The sequence below is a fragment of the Nesoenas mayeri genome (assembly GCF_963082525.1).
Source record: "Nesoenas mayeri genome assembly, chromosome: 24".
Taxonomy (NCBI): Eukaryota; Metazoa; Chordata; class Aves; order Columbiformes; family Columbidae; genus Nesoenas; species Nesoenas mayeri.
The window spans coordinates 2254125-2276709 of NC_137546.1; positions in this window are offsets into that span (position 1 = coordinate 2254125).

A 22585-nucleotide genomic window follows, 5' to 3' on the forward strand; every position below is an offset into this window, starting at 1 on the left:
CATTTTGGACACTTATTTCCTCCCCCTTTTTCTCTTGGAATCTCTGGTAATTCAAAGAATGCCACAAGTTTTCCTTTGTCGGGAGGAGCTGGAAGGGACATTCCCCACCTCTTTACATGATGCCTGCGTGGCCTCTAAAAACCAAGTTTTGCAGAATTTGGCCAATAGATTTAAAAGTCATTAGAATAAGAAATGACAAAGTGACTGTGTGATCCTAATTATCTCAGAAAACCAGGCTCAGAAAATAACATGCAATAGAAAAGAATGTGTGTTATCAGCACAAGTAAAGCACCAGAAAGCACCATCTCCCCTTGATTGTGCAGGAAGGATGCTGTGAGGGACAGGAAAAATCATATACTCCTCTAGACTTCGTTTTCTCACTTCTATGGTAGAAAAAAACCCCTAATATTTACATGTTGCAGACTTTAACAATAATGGATAATTATTAATTGCTTTGATATGTTTATTAAACAACGCGGATTTGAGGTGCGGTCCCCACCCAGTATCAAGCTGCAGTCATGGCTTGTGGAGTTTTATTTCAGTAATAAAGGGAAGGAATGGGCAGCACGATGTGTATCAGCGTTCCCAGAGCAGCTTATCAGCCAGACCCGCGGAAATTAATGATTAAACCCAAATTCTGAAACAAAGGCAGGAGGAGACAAACCCTCTGGGTTCAAACATGGAACCTCATTCTTTCTTTGGCTGGCTACTGGGTTTGCACCGAGGCTGCTCAAAACCACTGGTTGTGGAAGGTTCGGCACAAACAGCCGTTTCATGTAAACCCATCAGGCTGTACTGACACGTGTCCTCTTTCAAAAATGGTTCCTTGCAGGATCCGCAGCTGCTCAAGCCTGGACCTGCCTCTCGGGTGCCTCCGGGGCTCCGAAATGATGCGATCTGCCCTCCTTGGGAAGGTGAGAGGGATTCCCAACCGCCTTCAGAAATGAATTTCTGCTGAAAACTAGTATTCCAATAGTCTAAGGGCAAACTGCGGCGACGGCTTCAGCGGAGCTTTGTGGCAGTCAGGTTGTGGTGGGATACGCATCGCTCCGGTTATTTCTTCCTGTACCTTGTGAGCTCTTCAAACCCTGATGGGGCCCCATCTGCTGCTCTCAGTCGCTGGCAGCATCTCGCAGTTCCAAAAAACAGTTGCTTCATCGTGTCAGATGGGGCCAAATTTTCATGCATATTGTCAATCACGTTTTGCATAACCCACACAGACCATCCCACGGAGCTGTGCTGCTCTTTGTATTATTTTTCCCTGCAAACGTCACCATTTATTTGGCTGTCTGCAGGTGCGCAACGAGCCCCTTGCAGTGCTCCAGAACTTGGCTTCTCTCTTGGCTACTCAATTAGTATCTACTAATTCAACTCCTTGTAATGTAAGTGGACAGCGTGGGCTCAGCTGAGACCTTCGTTTCACTAAATAGTAATAAAAGCTCATTGTGATTTTGGCAACATCGACTTGCAATAGATTTAGACTGCTTATTCAAGCCTGTAAATCATATTTTTTTAAAAAACATTCCTCATTTTGGTGGCTTTTTACAGACAGATCTCGCTTCTGTCTCCATGAGCTACCTGCACCAAATCCTTGTCCCTTACTGGAAAGGAACAATCAGCGATGAATAACCACACAGCTCGGCGACAGACGAACCCGTCTTTGATTTATCAAGTTCATGAAAACGCCCCGAAGGGCTGGGCAGGTATCGCGAAACATCTGACGGTTGCAGCTCTGGCCTCGAATGGCCTCAGCAACATCGGCTCTCAAATACGGAAAGAATTATTAACTCTGTGTTTCAGTTCCGCAGGAGTAGGATCTCACTGCTGCTCATGCGATGTTTCTGCAGCGAGTTGCACCTTGCAGTGTAAACGGAAACAGGTAACATTATTTGCACACATACAGCTGGAATTGCTGCTGATCTCTCCAGCTGAACCTACAGCATTTACTGGCAAAAATAGCAAATTTTTCCGGCAGCAGCAGAGTTTTGACAATAGTAGCTGTGAGTAGAAGTAGCTGAATTAATAACAGTATATCAAATTAGCCACTGGAGGTACAAACAGGAAAAAGATTGGGATATTCCCTGAAAACAATAGGAATGAGGGACATGGCAGGCACACACTTGCATTTCTCTGAAACCTGCCTAAAAATGTCACATACAGTGTGTATATGTCACATACAGCATGTACGTCACATACAGTGTGTATATGTCATGTACAGTTTGTATACATCACGTACAGTGTGTATATATCACGTACAGTGTGTATATGTCACATACAGTGTGCATGTGTAACGTACAGTGTGTATATGTCATGTACAGTGTGTATATGTCACATAGTGTGTATATGGCACGTACAGTGTGTATGTCACATACAGCGTGCATATGTCATGTACAGTGTGTATATGTCACATATAACATGTATATGTCACATACAGTGTGTATATGTAATGTGCAGTGTGTATATGTCACATACGGTGTGTATATGTCACATATGGTGTGTATATGTCACATACAGTGTGTATATGTCACATACAGTGTGTATATACTGAGCCTTTGCAGATAGGGAACTTTCACCCAGGGTTTAGCGCTGCCTGACACCACAAAACGCCTCCCGAGCGTTCAAACCCCACATTTCTGCTATTCCAAGAGCTTCAGCAGCACTGCTTTAATTTTTATAACCACGAGCAAGTGTAAAACCTCCAGGTCGCTGAGAATTCCAGCAGCGAGGGCCTGAAAATCACAACGGGGACATTTCTGGGGGCTGGGGAATGTGGCACAAGCTGGGCAGGAGCTGCAGAGCAGCAGCTGGGGGTGAGGAGCAGCTGAAGGGGTTTGCTCATCAGTGATGGGAGTGGAGCCACCTGCCCAGGGTTCTGCTCAGACCCCACCAGCAGCCACTCCTGAGGAGCTCCCAGGTAAGAAACATGTATTTTTTAAATCATTTTGATCTGTCGCAGTCATAATTTGGGGCTGGGGGATCGGTTTGTTGTGCAAACCCTCCTGGGGGGTTTGGTACCCGGTTCCTGTCTCCCTGTGCTCAACATCTTCCTCCGACACTGAGATGGTTCCTTCTCCTGCTCGGTGGGGAGCAGGAGGGTTTTTTGCCGCTCTGTTTTATTTTCCTGCTCTGTTCCAGAGCACGGACTCACAAATGCTCATAGTGATGTGAATTAGGAGGTGGCAAAGGGCAGGGACTGAGCCTGGGAGGAGGAAGAGTAAACCTTCTACTGTTTATTTAGCTGCCAGGTTAGGGAATGGGAGAACTCTCAGTCCCACCATAGTCATGCCTAAAACTTCTAAATTGCTATGGGAGAAATCCAATTTAAATAATAATAATAAAGAGAGAAATGCAGGCTGTGTCCAGTTCACTCTGTTCACCGCACAGCCGCGGTGAGCTCAGACTTTTCCCAGTCTTTGCTTGCTGCTTTTTAAACTGTACTTATAGGCAGCTCCTTTGTTCCCAGGCAGGTCTAAAATGCCCCTGGTCTCAGGACCTGTTCTCAGGGAGTTAAAGGCCAAAGGCAATTGGTCTGCGAGATGCGGATGTTATTAACCCATCCCTGTTTGCTTCCAGCTTTCCCTTTATTCAGTGCTACGTGGGTTTTTTCCCCCAGCTCTGTGTGTGTTTATTGAACGGACAGGCCCATGAACAGTGAATAACGAGTCAGGAATCCCAGCGGGGCTGGTTAAAGTGGGTTTTGCTATGCAAATAAAATTAGCAATCCAAATGAGCCCGCTTCTCCTCTCCCTGGCTTTGCCTCCCAGTCGAAGGGACGGAGATAATGGTTTAATGTCGTCTATTAAGTGATTTGCATTTGGACACCAGGATTAAAACAGAGTATTTGTCAAATATCAGATCCCCTTGGTTCTTCCCCACAACTCTTTTAAGACAATATCTGGAAAAAAGAAATCCTGTTGCCTTGAAAAACTTAGTTTGATAGAACTCTGCCTTATAATTAAGCAGCTTCTTTAATACTTAAATCCACCTTTGTTGAGTAAAAGGATTAAATTATGTGTTGGTAGTTTCTACAGTGAAAATGCCTTGAACTTTGCTCTGAATTGGTTGTGCCAGGAGCCGCTTGTTCCATTTACTGCCCTGGGAGCCGACTCCACCTTTCCTTGCTGAAAATAAACCCACAAAGGAATATGAAATGAGCTTCTCCAGAGCAGAAGTTTCTTAAGGGGGACACACATTATATTTTTGTAGCTGTCTACACTGCATTTAGGGCCGGTGTTTCGAGGATGTAAAGAGCATCCACACCATATTGAGAACAATCCTTGCTATTGATTGTAGTTCCATCATAATTAAAGGTGGTATGACGCGCTTGAACACAGTGGAGCTTTTATTGCTTTGTGGTGCCTGATATAGTATTTAGAATAGTTTGAGCTGGTTTTCCCCCCTAAATGATCTGATTTGTACAAAATACTAAGGAAACATTTTTTCTTTCTATTTGCTCAGCTCCCTGTTAGAAATCCCTGATTTATTTTCATTTGTTTTCAAAACTGGTGATTGTAGGAGAGGAAAGGAGGTGCTGAACCTCTTTATAAACCTGTATGTTGCTATGCTAGTGCGTTAAACTTTAATATCAGTACGTTAAAGCCCAATAAAAGTGTGATTACTGGGAGTCTACAATGAAGTCTTTTGATTCTTTTCTTCTGCAACAGTTTGGACAAGTTATTTTCTGTGTGTGCCTGAGTTTTCCCAATTTTAATACATAGGTAACATACAGCAATTTGATTGCAATGCTGTCTTCAGCTGATGGTTGAGAAGAGTTTGGGGGAGATGGGGACAGGTTAATGGGTGGTGACATTATGACAGCAAATGAAGCCAATTCTGATCCCCCCTGGTGCATCCAGAATATTCATGTATTTGAGGGCACAAACTGCAGGCTGGTAAAAGCATATTTCATTTAGTTCTTGAATTTAACTTTAGGAGAACCTGCGATCACCTCAGAATGTTCAGCATGTTGAAATAAGGACTTAAAGGCTTCGGAGAAAAACAAATCCTTTTCACATCTTTAAAGCAAGTGTTTGTCACTGCTTTTATGAAGTTTTCAGCACCAAAATATTTGAAGTCTAAGATTAATAGTTTGCTCAATATCTTTCGGCCCCAGTATAATTAATTAATAATTATTTACTGGAGTAGATGTGGCTTATCTTCTCTCTGTGTTCTTCAGAGGGGGGGGCTGGTTTAGGGTGGATCATAGGAGGCTATTCAAGTCAGTCTCCTTGGTGTGTTACAGGCTACAGATCAGGAAAACAAGTCACATTAAATATAAATATATATATATATATAAAAAATATATTTTATATATACATTATATATATATTTATTGTGTATATATCTTTTTAATATATATGTGTGTGTATGTATATATATATATATGTTGAGGAGCTATAAGTGAGAGTTTAACACTATGAGAGAGAGCAGCTCCTGGCTTGTGTAAGGACCATTTTTTCTGGATAAATTGTTGGGGTTTTTTTTAGGTAGGAACATATTGATAAATTCCTCCCAGCCCCAACACACACGAGGGCAGATTCTTGGTGTAGAAATCAAGAGTATTTCACAGAATAGCTTCAATGTGAGCTGGTTTCAGTCTTGTGAGTCTGGCTGGAAGTTTATGAGTGGGGTGAGAAGGTGATGTCCCATCAGCATCAATTGGAGCTGCAGTTCAGCTCCATAGAGGCACAAACCCTTTGGATAACTGGTCAGAAACTGTCAGCCCAACATGCTCCATGGGAAGCAACTGCAGCTGGATCAGTGCCCCATCGCATCCGAATTAGAGGAGAACACCCCGAGGAGCCGCTGGTACCCAGACACAATTATTGCTCCTGGGCAGTAATTATTAGACTGAATACAAGCACCAGGGAATATAGTTTACTCGGTTTAAACACACAGAAAGGTTTATTGCTTCCAAATAAATTCAACTCGGAGCTGGGTTGAGATTCAACTCTTTTATTAAATATACAGCTAATATGCCTAAAATTAATAACATAAGCTCTAAGGCGGTGAAGCAGCACATTGAATAGCGTGGAAGGTATAAAAATGTATTTATACAGTGGCAGATAGTGAAATGCTCTTCCTGCTTCTAAAAAGAAAACAATCTTTCTGTATGTGTTTATTCCACACATGGATTTTAGTGATAGAAACAGTGACAGTAGAATATTCATCAGAATAATTACAGCAAGAATATGTGAATACAGCATTAAGGACTAGAGTCATATCTGCCTTTTTTTGCCTTCTCTGAGCATGTTTTATGCATACCTACCCTTTCAAATCGGCTGCATAGGACAGCTCACAGGATTTGTTTTATTATTACCAATTTACCCAATAACACATTTTAATAAAAGTCACGTAGTTCTTGTTTTCACTTCTTTTAAAAATAATCAGTAAGGGGTAGTGCTGCTGAAAGGTCAAACTTGTTTCATTTCAAGAAACGCCACAACTCACAAAAACCCCTTGATCATGTTGAGCATCTTGGTAATAGAAATAGTGAAGCTTCCAATAAGAGACTGTAGGTTCTGTTAAACCCAAAGGGTGTTGGACAATGAGGCTTTTAGAGGAATGGAATCCAACAGCTGATGTTCGGGGATAGCACAGGTAAAATATCAAATGTAGTGGCCTAATAACTTGATGAGACATTGCAATATACAAAAAGGCTCCACAAAATAATTGTACCTTCCTAAAAGATATGCCAGAGTGAGCCATTCTAACCAGGACGTAGATCCCGTCTTCACCATCGGAGCAATTCGGGGTGAGACCATTTCCTAACTGGGAAATTCCTGACAGTTCTGTGGGACGTGGTTGATGGAGAGAACCGTGTTATCTTCATTCTCAAGCCTCAGGGCAGAGGATGCTCATCCGCTGAGCTCAGAAGTATGTTTGATTGTGCTGCTGTATTGCACAAGGAGGGATGTTGGATTGAGAAACCCAACAATGGCACAGGCCATTGCTGCTGCTCAGGGTGGGGAGGATAAAGGCCCCTAAAAGGACTTTTCTGTCAGTATAAAAATAAATTAGACTTCATTTGAAAGTACAACGTAGCCACAGTGTTGGGTTAATGGTTGGACTTGGTGATCTTACAGGGTTTTTTCCAAGCAAAATGATTCTGTGAACAGGGTGCATTGACCTGTTGCTGAATTTAGCTGGTTTAGATCTACAGTGTCTTCCTCAAAGCTACTGGGTTGTCATGTCTGCACCCACCAAATTTCAGGAAAATCAGACAACAGGTCCAAAAGTGACCACCATACAGATAGCTGGTGAGTGCAGGAGCCTGGGTTCTTAGTTCAGAAAATAGATCTTGACCTACCTACATACTCTGGACGTGCAAGCTCTTGACTTTGCTTGTCTCTCTCTATACTTTGCAGGCATTACCGCATGGGTTCGGGTGTTAACAAGGCAAAAATGGAAGCAGTGCAGGTGAATAAGCCTTCTAGATAAGCCCACGCTCCAAGTGAGAAGGCCCAGCCATCAGACTTCATGGATTCTTCTGACAACGGCAAGTTTATTTTTTCCTCCATATTTCTGCCAAGATGAAGATTTTTGCCGATGCGATTGACGGCATTACCAGACAGTATTAGACAAAAATAGCTAGATCTAACTTTGCCTGGTAAGACAGCAATCAGCAGGCACTCGGGCTAGAGGAAACCACCAACATTTAAGGACTTTTTCCAGATCCAGGACTAAAAAGACAGGGTAGGGAAAGGCTGGGGGCCTCTCCCTTCGCTACAGCAATAACCAGTAAATATTTAACTTGAAATACATGCTGATTATGAGGCGGTACAATTATGAAAACACAAGTTTCCAGTTCACTGGTATGCGAGCTTAAAAAAATTGCCAAGAACTGTAACTTACCACCAGCTCTGTGCCCCGATCCCCTCTTGCTGTGAAATCGCCCCGGCAATAGCAGCACAGCGAGGCTGCGCTCCGAACGTTGTCCCCTTATCAGTATTAAACTCCTCTCCATGAGAAAACTTGTGTAGAATTAAGTCTGATGCAGCCCAGAGCTCAGCCGCTCTGAAACCACCTCAGGATCAGAACTGCCTGGGGAATCGCTCTCCTGTGGAACTGATTTAAGAGAGATGGAAATCAGCGGGAGAAGGGGAGGGAGACAAAGATATTAGGGCAGAAGGGGGTTTTTCTGGGTTGCCCCTGGCTCTCATGACTAACTGTGAGACAAGACTGATCAGACGTTTTCCTAAGCCACATCATCCCTGCTCTCCATTTCTTGTAATATTTTTAAGGTGACATTCCCGTGCCTGCTCTGAGTGTCCAATTAGAATTATCTTTTATTTTTAATTTACTCTACTCCGTCCAAGATTAGGACCCACACTTTGTTTTAAGAGCAGATAGATGGGAGGTAGGTGTGCGCTCCAATTCATCTTATTTAAACGCTCGTTAAAAGCCAATTTGCAGAGTCACTCACATTTCACACCATTTCCTCAATCCCTGGTGAATCAGTTACTGATTAACGCAGACGCTAATCACCAAAGAACGCTTCTCTCTCCTGTTTTCCTGGGAGTTGTTCAGGTTAAAGCTCCTTTCAAGCCATCCACATTAGAGTGGAAACAAATTTAAGTTATATACTAAATGGTTCATTTTTCCTACTGTTCCTCTATGACCTAGTAGTTTTGGTAAGGAATCATAAGCCCGGCTTACTGCAAAGGGCTGAAAAAAGCATTTAGAGATCTCCAGTGATAAATGCAGAATTTGCTCGTGTTGCTGTTCCAGCTCTAGTTTGGAGTGAGCGAGGGGATTAGCACTAAGTTGAGGATGAGGAAAATGTTCTGGCGCTGTGTTTCAAACACAAATCAATACTTGGAATCGATTGAGAGATGTGGGGCGAGCAGCGTGTGGTCAGAGTGTGCACGTGTAATGTTGCCTTATATTAATATTTCCCCCAGAAAGGAGCTGAAAACCGATGGGTACAACAGCGAAGCATCAGTACAAGGTCTGTGCACCATTCCACCTCATTAGATCCCAAAGAGCGCTAAAATTCTATGGTCTTTCAGAAGTGCAGGCAGTATGGGTGCTCCTTGTGAAAGGATAAATCTCAGCTTGGACTGTTAATGGGCACTGATATGAATTATTATCTACTGCAGACACACCAGGTTGTCTGCAAAATACTGACTTGGATTTATCTGTCAAGGAGCTGCAGGGTAAGCAAAGTCTGTACATGCAGTTCAGGCAGGAGACATTAAATATGACTAGAGAAGGGCAAGAATCACACCTAATTTAGTCTGCAAATTTGGCCTGCAAATAGATGCTTTATTTTAGGTATGTGAGAGATCCCAGAATATGCTCACAGAATAAAACCTTCAATGCAGCCAGCAATATCACCACTAGCAGTGTTGAAACTTGTGCTTTTTTACCGAAGCAGATGGAGTCGGACTATCTGGCTGAAACGATGGGCCAGGAGATAATCCCCTTGCAGGATGGGATCTCAAGAACTTGTTCCTCTGCCACCCCAGGAAACTTGTTTAAATCTGACTCCTGTATCATTTGAGAGAAGTACTTATTTCCTTAAGGAGCCCCAGCTTCTCATCAGAACCTCATGCTCGATGCAACAATGTCCTTCTAGGTGAGTAGCTACGTAATTAAAATGAATTATTGTGCGGTGGTGGCTCTTCATGTTCCTCTGCTGGGTTGGGTAGAGCATGCAGTAGCTGTTCCTTGCCTGGGTTAAATTCCTTTGTTTCTTAATGGAATGATCAGAGTGATTAACCCACCTGTTCTATGAGCCTCTAACAGGACAGGGTATAAGGTTGGAAGTTCATAAGCCATTCAACCATGGAGGTTTAATTGAACTGTAATTGGGAAGAATGACCTTTCCAACCAGTATCCTGCCCCAACCACCTTTCACAGCCAAGCACGGCGACCTACAGGTGAAAATGTCAGCCTCCTGGACAAGAAACGTGTCACGCAAATACATCCCAGCTCTAACCCGCGTTCGGAGCTGGGAAAAAATGCACGTTGTATGGCAGAGTTGGTCCTGTCTCACCTCCACAGCAAGATCAAGGTTGGGTAGCACCTAACGGAGCCATTTCAAGCAGCCTGGAAGTATTGATAATTATAGGTCTTTATTATATCTAAAAATACTTGTGAATATGACAGCCAGCATCCTTACCCTCTCGTCCAAATGCTCCACTTTGGCCTAAATTGTGGTACAATGTCTTTCTGTGGGAGCTCCTCCCGATGCATGGCGGTGTTTGGTTCACCCTTTAAACATCGTTACCAGACAGTGTTAGAGTAGATCCAAAAAATCCAGCACTGTCTAGTAAGATGCCCACAGAGGACCATGGTCTGTCCAGCAGTTGGAGAAGTGAAGCATCTTATTAATGATTCCACATTCTTCAGGATGTCAGTGTTCCATAAAAACTAACAGAAATGGTTTTAGAAGGATTATCTCACATCGCTACGTGTAAATCATTTACCAAACGCGCTATGGGCAGAAGGAAGACATTTGATATTAAACGATAGCTTGAAAATCATGGTGGGTTTCAGGAGACAGAGATAGGATAAAAAGTTGATTTCATAAATATCTAGAATAGAAACATAAGGTTAAGTTCTATTTAAACATGATGTAAAAGCAGTAAGATTTCTTTCATTTAGTTTCTCGGCTTCCTCACAAAAGTACCAACTGATTCAAGCCTCTCCAACCAAGTGAAAACACGTACTAAAAATGGGTATATAAAGAAAACAGCACTAAGGGCACAAAAAAGCGACAAAGATGGCCTAGAATGTAACACAGTTAGTTGCTTTTACAACAAATGCTTTATTGCATTGGCTTTAGTTTAAGGGATGCGGACAAATGGGAGTATTAAATACAAGTGACAGTGGCAAGAGACTTTGGTGTACAGTTGTTAGGCAGTAATGTAATGAAGCATGGTGAGTATATCATTATAAAGATGTTAAGGTAGTTGGCTTTGTTTTCTGCCTTTTTTATTTTTCAGAAGAAGGGGAAGGTTGCTGTAGAACATCACGCAACAGAGAAGGTGACAATCCAGCACCCGCTTCTCAACCTTGAGCGTTTCCTTGTCCCAGAGCTCGGTGCCACCCTAAGGGGGACCCCAGATTTCTGACCTTCCCATTTCCCTTCCCTCACCCCTTATTTTTGGTCTTATATCTTGGGACCTCTCACTGTGTGAGGGTTGCAGAGAGCTCTGATCTGAGCTATACCGTGTGGGTAACGTTATACGGCATGTAATATTTATTACGGCCATAAGATACTCCTAAGTCTTTGTGGATCCAGCACAGTATTTCACATGGTATATACACAACCTTCCTATCAAACTAAACCATAAAGGAATATATTTCATCCAAGCTGCACTTCAATGAATCATTCACTGAACAGTTCAGAACAGGGTTCAAGGAAACAACCAACGTTCTCCGTGCAATAATTAGAACCCCCATATATTAATATCGGTGAGAGATCCCGGGGGGTAGGGAGCAGGATATTGTTGCATTTTGGTGCTTAACACCTGGCAGGTGCGGTGAAACACCTGCCGTGTGTCAGATAAAGACATTTAGCAGCAACAACACCCCTTCTCAGTGACAGCCCTTCAGAAATAATCATTTACAGTTCCCTAAATATCAGATAACTGGAGTGTAACTTCCCGTCTTGTTTTAATTATCAGTAAAGAACAAAAAGCCTCCACGAACCATTGAAGACAACATTCTCCCCTCCACTAAGTCCCGTCAGACTGAGCTGGTTCTTTCACACTAACTTTAAGTCGTATAATTGATTTAGGGAAAGGAACCTCATAGAATAGAATAAGAATCAAGCCCATTGTATTTTAAAATGTATCATAATATTAGTCCACTAAAATAGAGAAAACAATCAAAGGGAATGGGAGTTAAGTTTCATTCTCTCTGTTCCCCCCCAAAAAAGTGACAAATTGATGTAAAAAATGATGGGGAAAATAATTTATACATTATATAAGAGTTCAAAGTTGGAAAATAGATGGCTTTGCTATGAGAATCTTCTCCTGGAGAAGTCCAGAAGAACCGCTGTGGAAAGGAAAGAGTAAGAACAAGAGCAAAGCTGAGAGAGCAAACCCACTCTTGATTTCGGCAGCCTAGTTCTTATATTATATTTAGATGAAAAAGTATCTTGATTTTGAGATAAAATTATGCACAAGAAAACTCAAATGTTCCATTTCAATAAAGTGTTTACTTCCATTCTCAGGGAAGTTACCATTGTTTAAAAACAAAGAAAAAGAATGCGTTTGAAGAAAATACCTACATTCATCTTACTGCTACAAAGCTTAACAGTTTCATTTGAATATATTCTATTGTTGAAGCATCAAACGTTCTCTGTTCCACAATCTGCACCACTTTCTATTTACAGGCTCACTTTATTTTATTATTCTAGAATAAGGACAAGATTTTCTTGTGTTTGCCTTTATCCTTTATTCTGGAACCCAAGCCATTTAATTTTAAATAGACTTATGCTTGGAGAGGTTGGACAATCAAGCATGGATTTCTCTACTGGCCACTACCCTCTGCTCCCAAATGCGCTGTTGAACTTTCCCACGTTGTACACGAAACACCATAATCATCATTACCAGGCAGTATTAGAAAGACAGAAAACATCCAATGCTGCCCAGTAAGATGGTAATGGCATCTCAGGATCATGGTTTACAAACAGCAGATACACCACAATCTAGAAAACCCGACTGTCTAGAGTAGGAAAATCATCAACAATTATCAAACGCTATTCATATGGAGAGGAGGAAGCAACAACGTCCTGAAAAATTACCCGGGTCAGACCTAAAACAAATGGAACTAGACCATTGATAGATAGAAAAGTGCAGAATCCCAGGCCAGAAACACCAGACTTACAAGCACAGTTTAAGTTTACAAGCTACATTTCCTTTGACCCAGTATTTCTGAGGCCATCCCAAAGATGCCATAAGGGCAGATTCAAGGTGATTGCCATTTAATTTCTGATGCGCTGGGAACCTACCCAACATCATTGGCATCATCCTGCTGGTTTCCAATGGTGCAGGGATATTTCAGCCTGATGCAAGGTGTTTCCATCTGTGGCCCAGCTAGAAGGTGACATCTCCTGATTTTACAAGCATGAGAGGAAAACTCTTCTGGAAAAATACCTTAAGCTAACAAATAATTCCCCTAAGGCATCAAGCAGCGCATCTTCCCCTGCACCACTTTCTTACTATTGGAACCTTTCAACAAGTTCAGAGCTGTTGCACTGCCCTAGATGCACATTCGAGCCAAAAAACATGTACCTAAATGCCACAAACTAACGCTTGAAAGGTATAAAATCCAAATCTTGCCAAGAGATTCAACAGGAGACCTCTTTCTGTGTCCAGAATGCACAAAAGCGGTGCAGCGGTACCTAAGGAACAGTATTATACCACCTCTCATATCCCTCCTGTTCGCCAGAAGTGGAGAACACTTAAAATAAAGAGATATTACAATAGGAAAGGAAAGCATTGGTTCTTTCTACAACAGGTGTAGGTGAAAAGGAAAGTCAAAAGGGATAAGAAAGGAGGAATTTCTTTAGGGACTTTTAAGAAGTCGTTTACCCTCCTGACTTTGACACATTTTGTGACAGAATAAAAAAGATGTTGAGGTCAAATTGGCTCTAAGCTTGAGCTCTCACTAGAAATGCCCTTCCTTCTACTAATCCTGCTTGGAAGGTCCAAGTTTCTTCCATAAAGCAAGGTGAGTATGTTATGTGGGTTCAGCACCAAAAAGCCACAAGGTACACGAAGGGGACAATGGTCATTTTCCACCAGCACTACCCACAAACCCTCAGCTGTGTGTTCAGGCAATTCCCCAACGAGAAACACCATTGTCCGCCTTCATTTAGAGCTCATTCATTCCTTAACTCGCCTTTTGCGATCGCGAACAAAAGGCTGAAGAATCTATGAGGGGTGTGTGGCTACAAACACACCTGCTCTGAAAGAAATGAAATTGGATCAACCAATTCCCTTCACACACGCCGAGAGAAAGGGGGGGAAAAAAAGTACCAGGCTGTATTAAATTCACTGCAGAAAGGTGAAAGGCCTCACGGTATTATTCTATTTCTTACATCTCCTTATAGGAACGGGAAAACACCTGCAATCTCAACACCAGAAATCAGAGTATTTAATGTGGGTGATGATGGTTGGGCCGATTCCATCCCCACAGCTGGTGAGGATACAAAACTAAGTCACCATGGCAGGTGGATCTGCCAAGGGCAGGATTTGACTCACAGGTATGACCATGAGAAGACAATACTCTAATATTACACAGTCCTTCCTCCACATCTCGACCCTCGACAGAACCATCCTCCAAAATTCTGGTGCATCAGGGCTGCCGAAAGGCCTGGCATTGACCATGGCCTTGGAAACATCCTCCAAATCTGTCTGCAGTGACAATATAGATTTATTTACTGGTTTACAGTGTATCGAGAGAGTATGGTTAGCATACCCTGGACTGACTTCTAGAAAAGCCAGAAGACTTAGTCAACCAGGAGAACCCGCATGTGGAGCTAAAACCCAACAAAACATCAACAAAACAAACAAAAAACACACCAAACAACACCAAAGCCAACCAAAGAACCCCCTGGCTCTGTGAAGGTTTCATTTCTAAGCTGGGAAACAGTAACATGCCACAGCGGTTACAAAAGCACATATTTCTTAGCTGCATAATGAAGTTCTAGTACGCGACCCTACCTTGCTGCTGTGTTAATCATTATTGAACCTGACAATGGCTGCTGAATGTTCTTTTCAAGACTTTGCATGGCTTGGGGCCCACCCATCAGCGCTGGGCCATGAAATTGTGTCTTTTGCCAGAAAAAATAAACCAAAGTCAAATAAAAAAAAAAAAAACCCAAACAAACCACAAAACCCCCAAAACCCCCCAGACTAAACCGAACCACACAAAAGAATCTAACGTTGTAACAGTCAAAAAACTGTACAATAGTTTCCAAGAAGACCTAAGGCCTCCATGGGGCTATTTCTGGAACTCTTCTAAAGCTATTCCATTCCAATAGTAATAATAATCTGCTTGGTTTGCCTAAGTGCTCTCAGTAAATGAGAAAGAAAAGAACCTTTGTGTCATTGTCTATACAGTCCCACAGCTCTTTAACTTCTTTTCCCCTTAGGACCATAGGAAATACTTTATATATAAACCAAGAAGTTTCAGAAGTCAACTACAGGTAATGAATTCAGGGGAGACTTGCACTACACACAAAAACGTGGCAATTTTGTCTTTATATTGGCAGGTAAAAGACCAACACCAAACCTTGATCTCATGAGAAAGAATTGCCCCAATTCTTTACTACAGGAGCTGCCAAGAATTTCATAAAGGGAGGAAGGTTTTGCTTGGTGTTCCCCGAGAAGGTCACTCAGAGACAAAGACACAACCAAATAATCAACCCACTGTAGCCACCTGCCATTGCAGTGACAAACCCAAGGCACAAAACGCCCCAAAACACACAGCACACCAGAAACATCAATTATGGACCCTATTAACCAGCTCAACCCGCATGAAGACGAGTCAAACGGAAGAACTGACTTTTAACACACACATTTCCCCGATGAATCCTCATTTCACGCCCCAATAGTCATTCTAAATCTTTTGCTTTTTTAATACTAAATCCCGCATGTTTGTTCAGCAAATAGAAATAGTTTGGTAGAAACTGATTGCATACTTATTGCCCATTGGGCTAATAAACAATTTCGGTGCATTTATTACGTCTGGTTTGAGTAAGGCTTATTTAATAGCTGGCAAGCGCATGAATAATTAGTATTTACCCCCCAAAAAAAAGAGAGGAAAAAAGAACAATAAAAAAGCAAAGTATCCAACCATCGTGCTGCTTACATTACCATTGCCAGTGAAATATGCAGGCCTGAGATTGAGGAGAATTTCTGGTTCCGTAGGAGATGGCACTCAATTTTAATACACACAAGACAAGTGTGGCGATAGCACACAATTAAAAGCAATTAAATGCTTTGTCTGGAGAGAATAACACTGAGTTGTTATGGCAGAAGCAGGACAAGCCTAAGTTACATTAAAAAATACATCTCCAAGACAATTAATCCAGCCTATAGGTAACATATTGAGAAATAAACCCTTCCTTTCACCTCCTTCTTCTCCCCAAAGAGTATTTCACAGGTAGGCCTGTAAAAAGGGGACCTGCACTTCATCACCCCCAGAATCTTTCAAAAGTGGCAAGTCAAGAGGAAAAGGAGTGAAAGAGGCAGGAGAAGAAGGGAAACATGGAAGAGGGTGGTTATAGCCTTACCGTTGTGAGACCTCATGGCACAAAACGCAAAATAAAACACACAATGCAAATAAAACCCCAAATCGACCACCAAAACCCCCCAAGCGCCCCGACTCGTCTCCCCAGCCCTCAGTGTTGAGTTTTCTCCGGCTGGTCGGTACCCATGAAATATAAAACCACCCTTATGGTCGCCCAGGTTACCGACTTCATTTAGTTAATCATCACCATTATTACCGATGTTCGGGCCTTGAGAAAAAAGGAAAGAATGACTGAAGAGGAGTGGAAAACAAGGAACTTAAATGAACCCCACCCCCACTTTTTTGTTTTAACAGCACTAGTAATTAGCTTTATACCTATATTACCTTCCTTCCTCCTCCCCTCTTCTACTTCCTTATGAGCCTCCTCCTGTCCCCTCTCAAGTGCAAGGACAAAGTCTCAGCAACCTTAAAGCAATTTGGGATCAATTCTCCTGCAAGTGGGACTCCAGAAATGCCCATTTTTTTTACCCAGGTAGCTGCAGGTCTGAGAAAGAATGGGGGGAAAAAATAACTCCTTAGTTAACCCGTAGGGCTGAGCCTTAATCAATAGTCAACGGCGGGGAAAAAGAACAAAGGATGTGAAACTCAAGCCTTTGTATCTTGGAGCTTCATCAGATAAAAGCTGGACCTGGGGTTTGAAAGGCCAGGCTTATTTGAAAGCTTAAAAGCATCGATGCAAACTAAGTTCTGTTGGAGAGTTCAGGCTGCTTATTGATTCGTGATTACTTCTGCCACAACCTGAGATTAAACCAAAGGCCCTAAAACTGATTTGTTTGACTTCAATGACAGATCCATTAAACAAAGAACTAATTAAAGTGAAATGTGCATCCCAACTGTAAAATGTCATTTCCTCGATCCACTTCCCCCTGCCCAAAACACAATGAGAACATTCTAATTAACTTGTTTTGCAAACAAAATGTCTATCAATGAACATTTGATTGCACTTACGTTCTATGCCCAGTGTGAATTTTTGTAATTTTAAATCTCATTATGGACTTTTTCAGTAGAAATGCAGAAAATTATCGCTTCAGCCTTCCTCCATGGGTTTCAGACTAAAGATACCAAGAAAACCCTGTTTCCTACACTCACAACCATCAAAGTTTTCAGAATATCATGTTGAAACACTTTTCAGACACTAGAATTAACTGGGGTATATTTTAAGGTGTCCTTTCATTCATTTCGAGTCTGATTCAATTAAAAGCATTGTTTCCAGGAGCATTTTTCTTATTTTTCTAATAGAAAGAACTAATACTCAGTATTTACACAGCCACATATAGCAGGAAAACGGTGCCACCAGGACTCACACTCACTCACTGCATGGACATTTCATTGTGTTTAAAACAGGGTCAGGCTCCAGACCTGCCCAGTAAAACCAGTAGAAGAATTTAGCCCCGGCTCCATTTGAAACACCAAACAGCATCACTATATCTGGCATTTATACAGTTTTCTACAGTTCTGTAGCATTTTGGTTGCCTGAATTTAGTGGCCCTTATACCGGTGTCCTTTAAGCCACCCGAATTCTCATTCAGTAACAATTTATAACAATGATTCAGCAGTTAAATTAATTGATTTCGAGAGCAATTTGGACACCTGCAAAGCAAAGGTGCTTTCTGAAGTCTCGACACTAACCACACTCACATTGCCAAGCTGCAAAAGAAGTTCGAATTTAAAAAGGTATCAACATAAGTTTTAAAAGACCGAGACCATTCCTGAACTTAAAAAGTCAAAAGCAAATGTTTAGTTCTGCCAATAAAACCTTTTATCTGGCTTAAGTGTTCTGGTGTGTCACCCGGACAGCACAACACTGGGTTTTGTTAATAATGCTGCTCTCTGAGATTCAGGCAAGCACAAACTAACCTTCTGTTACAAAGCAGTCTAGAATAAAGCAAAATCATCTTTAAAACCTATTTGTTTCAATTAAAAAGTTGTCAGCTGAATTTAGATGCTTGAAATTACAAGAAGGAAATATCAGCAATTAACCTGAGGGGGTAAATAAACTTGCAATATTTCACGCATCCCTGGCAATTTTATTTTCAGAAAAGAGCTATTAAAGGACCTTCTTGAAACAAAATAAATCCACAGCATTTAGACCAGGACAAGCTCTGCCTCCTTGTTTCTGAAAAGTTAGATGCTCTGCAAAGATTTCGGCCGAAAGCTGCGATTATTTCGAGCTTTGTGCCTGGCAGAACTTTCTAGAAGGTTGTTTTCCTGAAGGGGTGGAGGGAAGGAGCGAGCAAACATTTTCTGCTGACTCTCTCAGTGCCTACAAAGCCACCTGATGCCTTTTCCTCCACCTGGGTACAAAACCTGGCTCACAAAACACCTCTCACGCTCATCCCCAATTAGCACATCAACGGCATCACCTCCCAGCCGCCAACATTAGAGAACACAACAAGGGGCCTTTTTAGCTACCTCGATCTTCCAGTGTGAGAAAGCGGCTCGGCTGTCGCTTCCAACCCACAACTAGACTTCGCACTTCAAAAAAACACATTAAAAATGAAGTAAACCACTTTGTTTTGTCTTCTGTCTCTTTGGTGTCCGACCAGTCGGCACAAGTAGAGGCCGGTCGGGGCTGGCATGGGGAGCTCCGCACCAAAACGAGCACGAGACTGGGGAGAAGGCTTAATTATCCTCATTTTGTCATGCACACACACACACGCAAAAAGCCTCGGGTAAGAAAAGAATAAACAAAACGAACCCAAAATGGCTCCTCCACGCCGTGAGCGGAAGCCGAGGAGTGAAGCAGAAAAAGACCTTCCCTTGGCTTATACTTAGTTTAAACAAAAGTGGTGGTTGAAAAGGTCTAAATCTGTTCCCTTCACTGCCAGGGCCCTATCTGAGGAATCGATCTTGGCTCCAAAGCAGCAGAGAAACTAAAACTAGAGGATTAGGCATCTTGCAATAAAATGCATTAAAATGCCAGTTAATTTAAAAACTAATCGAAAAATGGCGATCATTACGCAGGAACGGAAAAGGAGACAATAACATACTTGCGTTTAGAAAAAGGCTCTGCTGTTAGGATCGAAGCTGGATCCTCTTTGAAGTGCAAGGATTCTCTTTTGAGAGAGCTCTCTTAAATTTCATATTTCTTTTATTTTTGAGGCACAACAAACCTTTTCCAAAGGCGCCTTTTTTCTTCCTCCGAGCTCCCCGTGACATCTCGGTGAAACTCGCTTTCCCCCACTGGCTCCCTCCTATTCACCGTCTTGGTTCTGCTTCTACCTGCCCTGACTGGTTTGGCTGGTTGTAAAATGAACGTTTGAATTCATGTGCTGTTCTCCCTTCCCCCATAACTCCGAGCAGACAAAACCTGATACGTACAACAAAACCCTCTTTAATCTACCTGGGGAAAGGAGGAGGAAGAGAAAAGAGGACAGAGTCCTACAGAAAGTTAAGTTAGGAGGGGAATATTGATGAAGAAGTTACAAAAGGCATTAAAGAAGTCATTCTTCACGCTAATTAAATCACTTTTTATCACAGTACCTGGACGCTATGGCTTACCAGGACCATGAATACACACACACGCAAGCAACTTCAGTGCTGGAAGCACAACCACCTTCTCCCAAACCAAGGCCATCGGCAACAAAAAGGACGGAACGATCGTCAGGACGGAGCGCGCAAGAGTTTTCATCTTCCCATCTTTCCGCGTCCTGGAAAAGATGAACTTGGAGCGAGAGGCTTTCGCAGCGAAACAAATGAAGGCAAAAATATAACTGTACCTGAAAAAACAACACACTTCTCAACGGTGTTAAGTTACTGAAAGAAAACCAAAATTTTAGGGAAAAAAAATAAAAAAATAAAAAGAAAGCAAAGGATTAAAGCGCGCGTGGTTTTCTTCGCAGCCCAGAGCGATGTTGCTTGTTTAAGCTGGAATTGAGAAGAGACGGCGGGTGTCTAAGGCTCGTCTTACATGTAGCCCGGCACCCCTCCCCGCGCAGGTGCATTCCTCACCTCCAGCCAATCTCCTGCCCTTCACCTCCTCACAGGTGTGTCCTCGGCTTTCGGGAGCGGCCGCGGCAGAACCCATCACTGCTCATTGGGAACGGGCCTCTCCAGGGGCTTGCCGGGCCCCCGGCTCTAACAAAGAATGAATTATTTACCCAGTGCGCGTTCAGATTTATCCCACAGAACCTCTCACGCTCCTGCTTAAGGTTTGTGTAAGAGTGGAGGTCCATGGGCGAGCAGTTCTGGATGAAGGGACGCTCTTCTCTCGCTTTAAAAATCAACCTCCAGACCTTTTTCTATTGCAAACCAATTTCCACCTGCCCGCCATCCTGCAACCACTATCTGGCCGAGCTGGTATTTTAAAAGCCAACCTGAATATGAATCCTGTTGAATTCGAGATCATTTAAATGGAACTCTCCTAGGTCATCCAACCTGCAGGGACATAGATGGGGCAGTGATCACTTTTCCAAACAAAAGATGCGACATCTACAGTGAGAATCTAAAGCACAGAGGCAAGGCCTTGCTGAAGGGCACGCGTACGGTTTGTTGGTAGATTCACAAAAGCTGATTTGTTATCCAGTCTTGACACACAAAATAGTTTCATAAATGAATAAAAAGTCCAGCCAGAACTCAGGTGTCCTGATATACAAGCTAACAAGAGCAAAGGCCTACAACTGGATTCCTATGCCCATTCATGGGCACTACGATAGAGATTACGATGATTACAGGACACTTCACCCCAGATATTTCAGTATTTACCCCTAGATTAGTCAGGTAGAAATACCATTTTTGATGTGGACATTGGGAAGACTGAAAAAAAGTCCCTTATTGCGGCTACATCACTTACTATAACGACCCATGCTCCTCTTTCCCTGCACAAAATGATCTTGGGTGTCAATAAGGGGAGTCTCTTCAACGACATGATGTGGAAAGGGGTTCAGACAGGAGCGATGCTCAGTTCTGAGCATGCTTAGGAACAGAGCGTTTAAAATAAGAGACAGCAAAATTGGAAACGTGGCTTTCTAAATACTGTTTGCATCCCCCTTCAAGGAAGTTTTCAGAAAATGCTAATCAGTGTCATGAAAAAGGAAAAACAAGTGAAATGTTTTCTCCTTGTTATGAAGGAAGCGCACTCATATTTCCCATGAAAGATGCAGCTAATGAAACAACAAATTATCATGTTAATTAGCCCAACTGGCAGAAGAATTCCCCTCAGACACAACTTATGCCCATAACTAACTGAAGAGAAACCTTGGAAACCTTTAGTTGCAACAGACTGATTTCTCCTGCAGGGCTATGACACAGTTTGCAGTTCAATTATACCATCAGCTGTGCTTCGGAGCAAGCTGGTTCTTTCCTTTTCATCTCCAACTTGCTAGAGCTGTAGCTTCAAGACACAAATTATTCCCTGGGACGAGTCTAGCCCACAGTATTTTGGAGAAGTTTATGCCTGAAATAACCGAATCTTCATTTGGGTACCCTCAAAAGAATTTAGAAATCCAAGTTAACAAACAGCTTTTCAAATTCAGGGTTTCTGTGTGATGCTGGAGTGACATTGGCCACAGCATCGGTGTAAAATCCTGGTGCCGGTGTCCTATGTTTCCTAAAAGATGAGCTCTCATTGATCTTTCCCTCTGTGTCTTGACAGTGATTCAACACCCAAATGAATAAAACCAGCACCAATCTGTTGGCGTATGCTGCAACACCAGCCAGTATTGCAGTATAGAATAGGCCAGGCCACCCAGATACTTAGGATGTTTATTTGAGATTTTAACCTATTTGGTCATCAACTGGTTTTTTTTCATGTGTTATATATAATGCAGCAGAAGCCTAAACCATGAAATACCTACTGGTGCAATGATGTATTTATGCTGAAGGCATTGGCTCCGCACTTTATAAAGCTCCATGAAGTACAGCAGAGAAGACCTTATTATGTATTTTTCATCTTTGAAAAGTTTAATATGTGACTTACTACACTTAAGACTGAAATGTTCATTTTTGCGGTTATCTAAACAATTCAGCTCTATCTGGGCCATCAACACCAAATCGCCACATTAATAACCCTTCCTCAGGTAAACGCAGATAAGCTAAAGCAAACAAAAACCTTTTCCAAATGGCAGTTGGGCAAAAACTGCAGGATTTAACCCAAGAATCACAGAATTGACTGGGTTGGAAAAGACCTCAGAGATCATCAAGTCCAAGCCTTGGTCCAACTCCAGTCCATTGACTAGATCATGGCACTAAGTATATATAAATATACAACACTATGTATATACAAATATACAACACTATGTATATACAAATATACAACAGACTTGGGTTAGAAGAACTAGTGTTGTTAAATGCCTTGTCATGGGTCACTTAG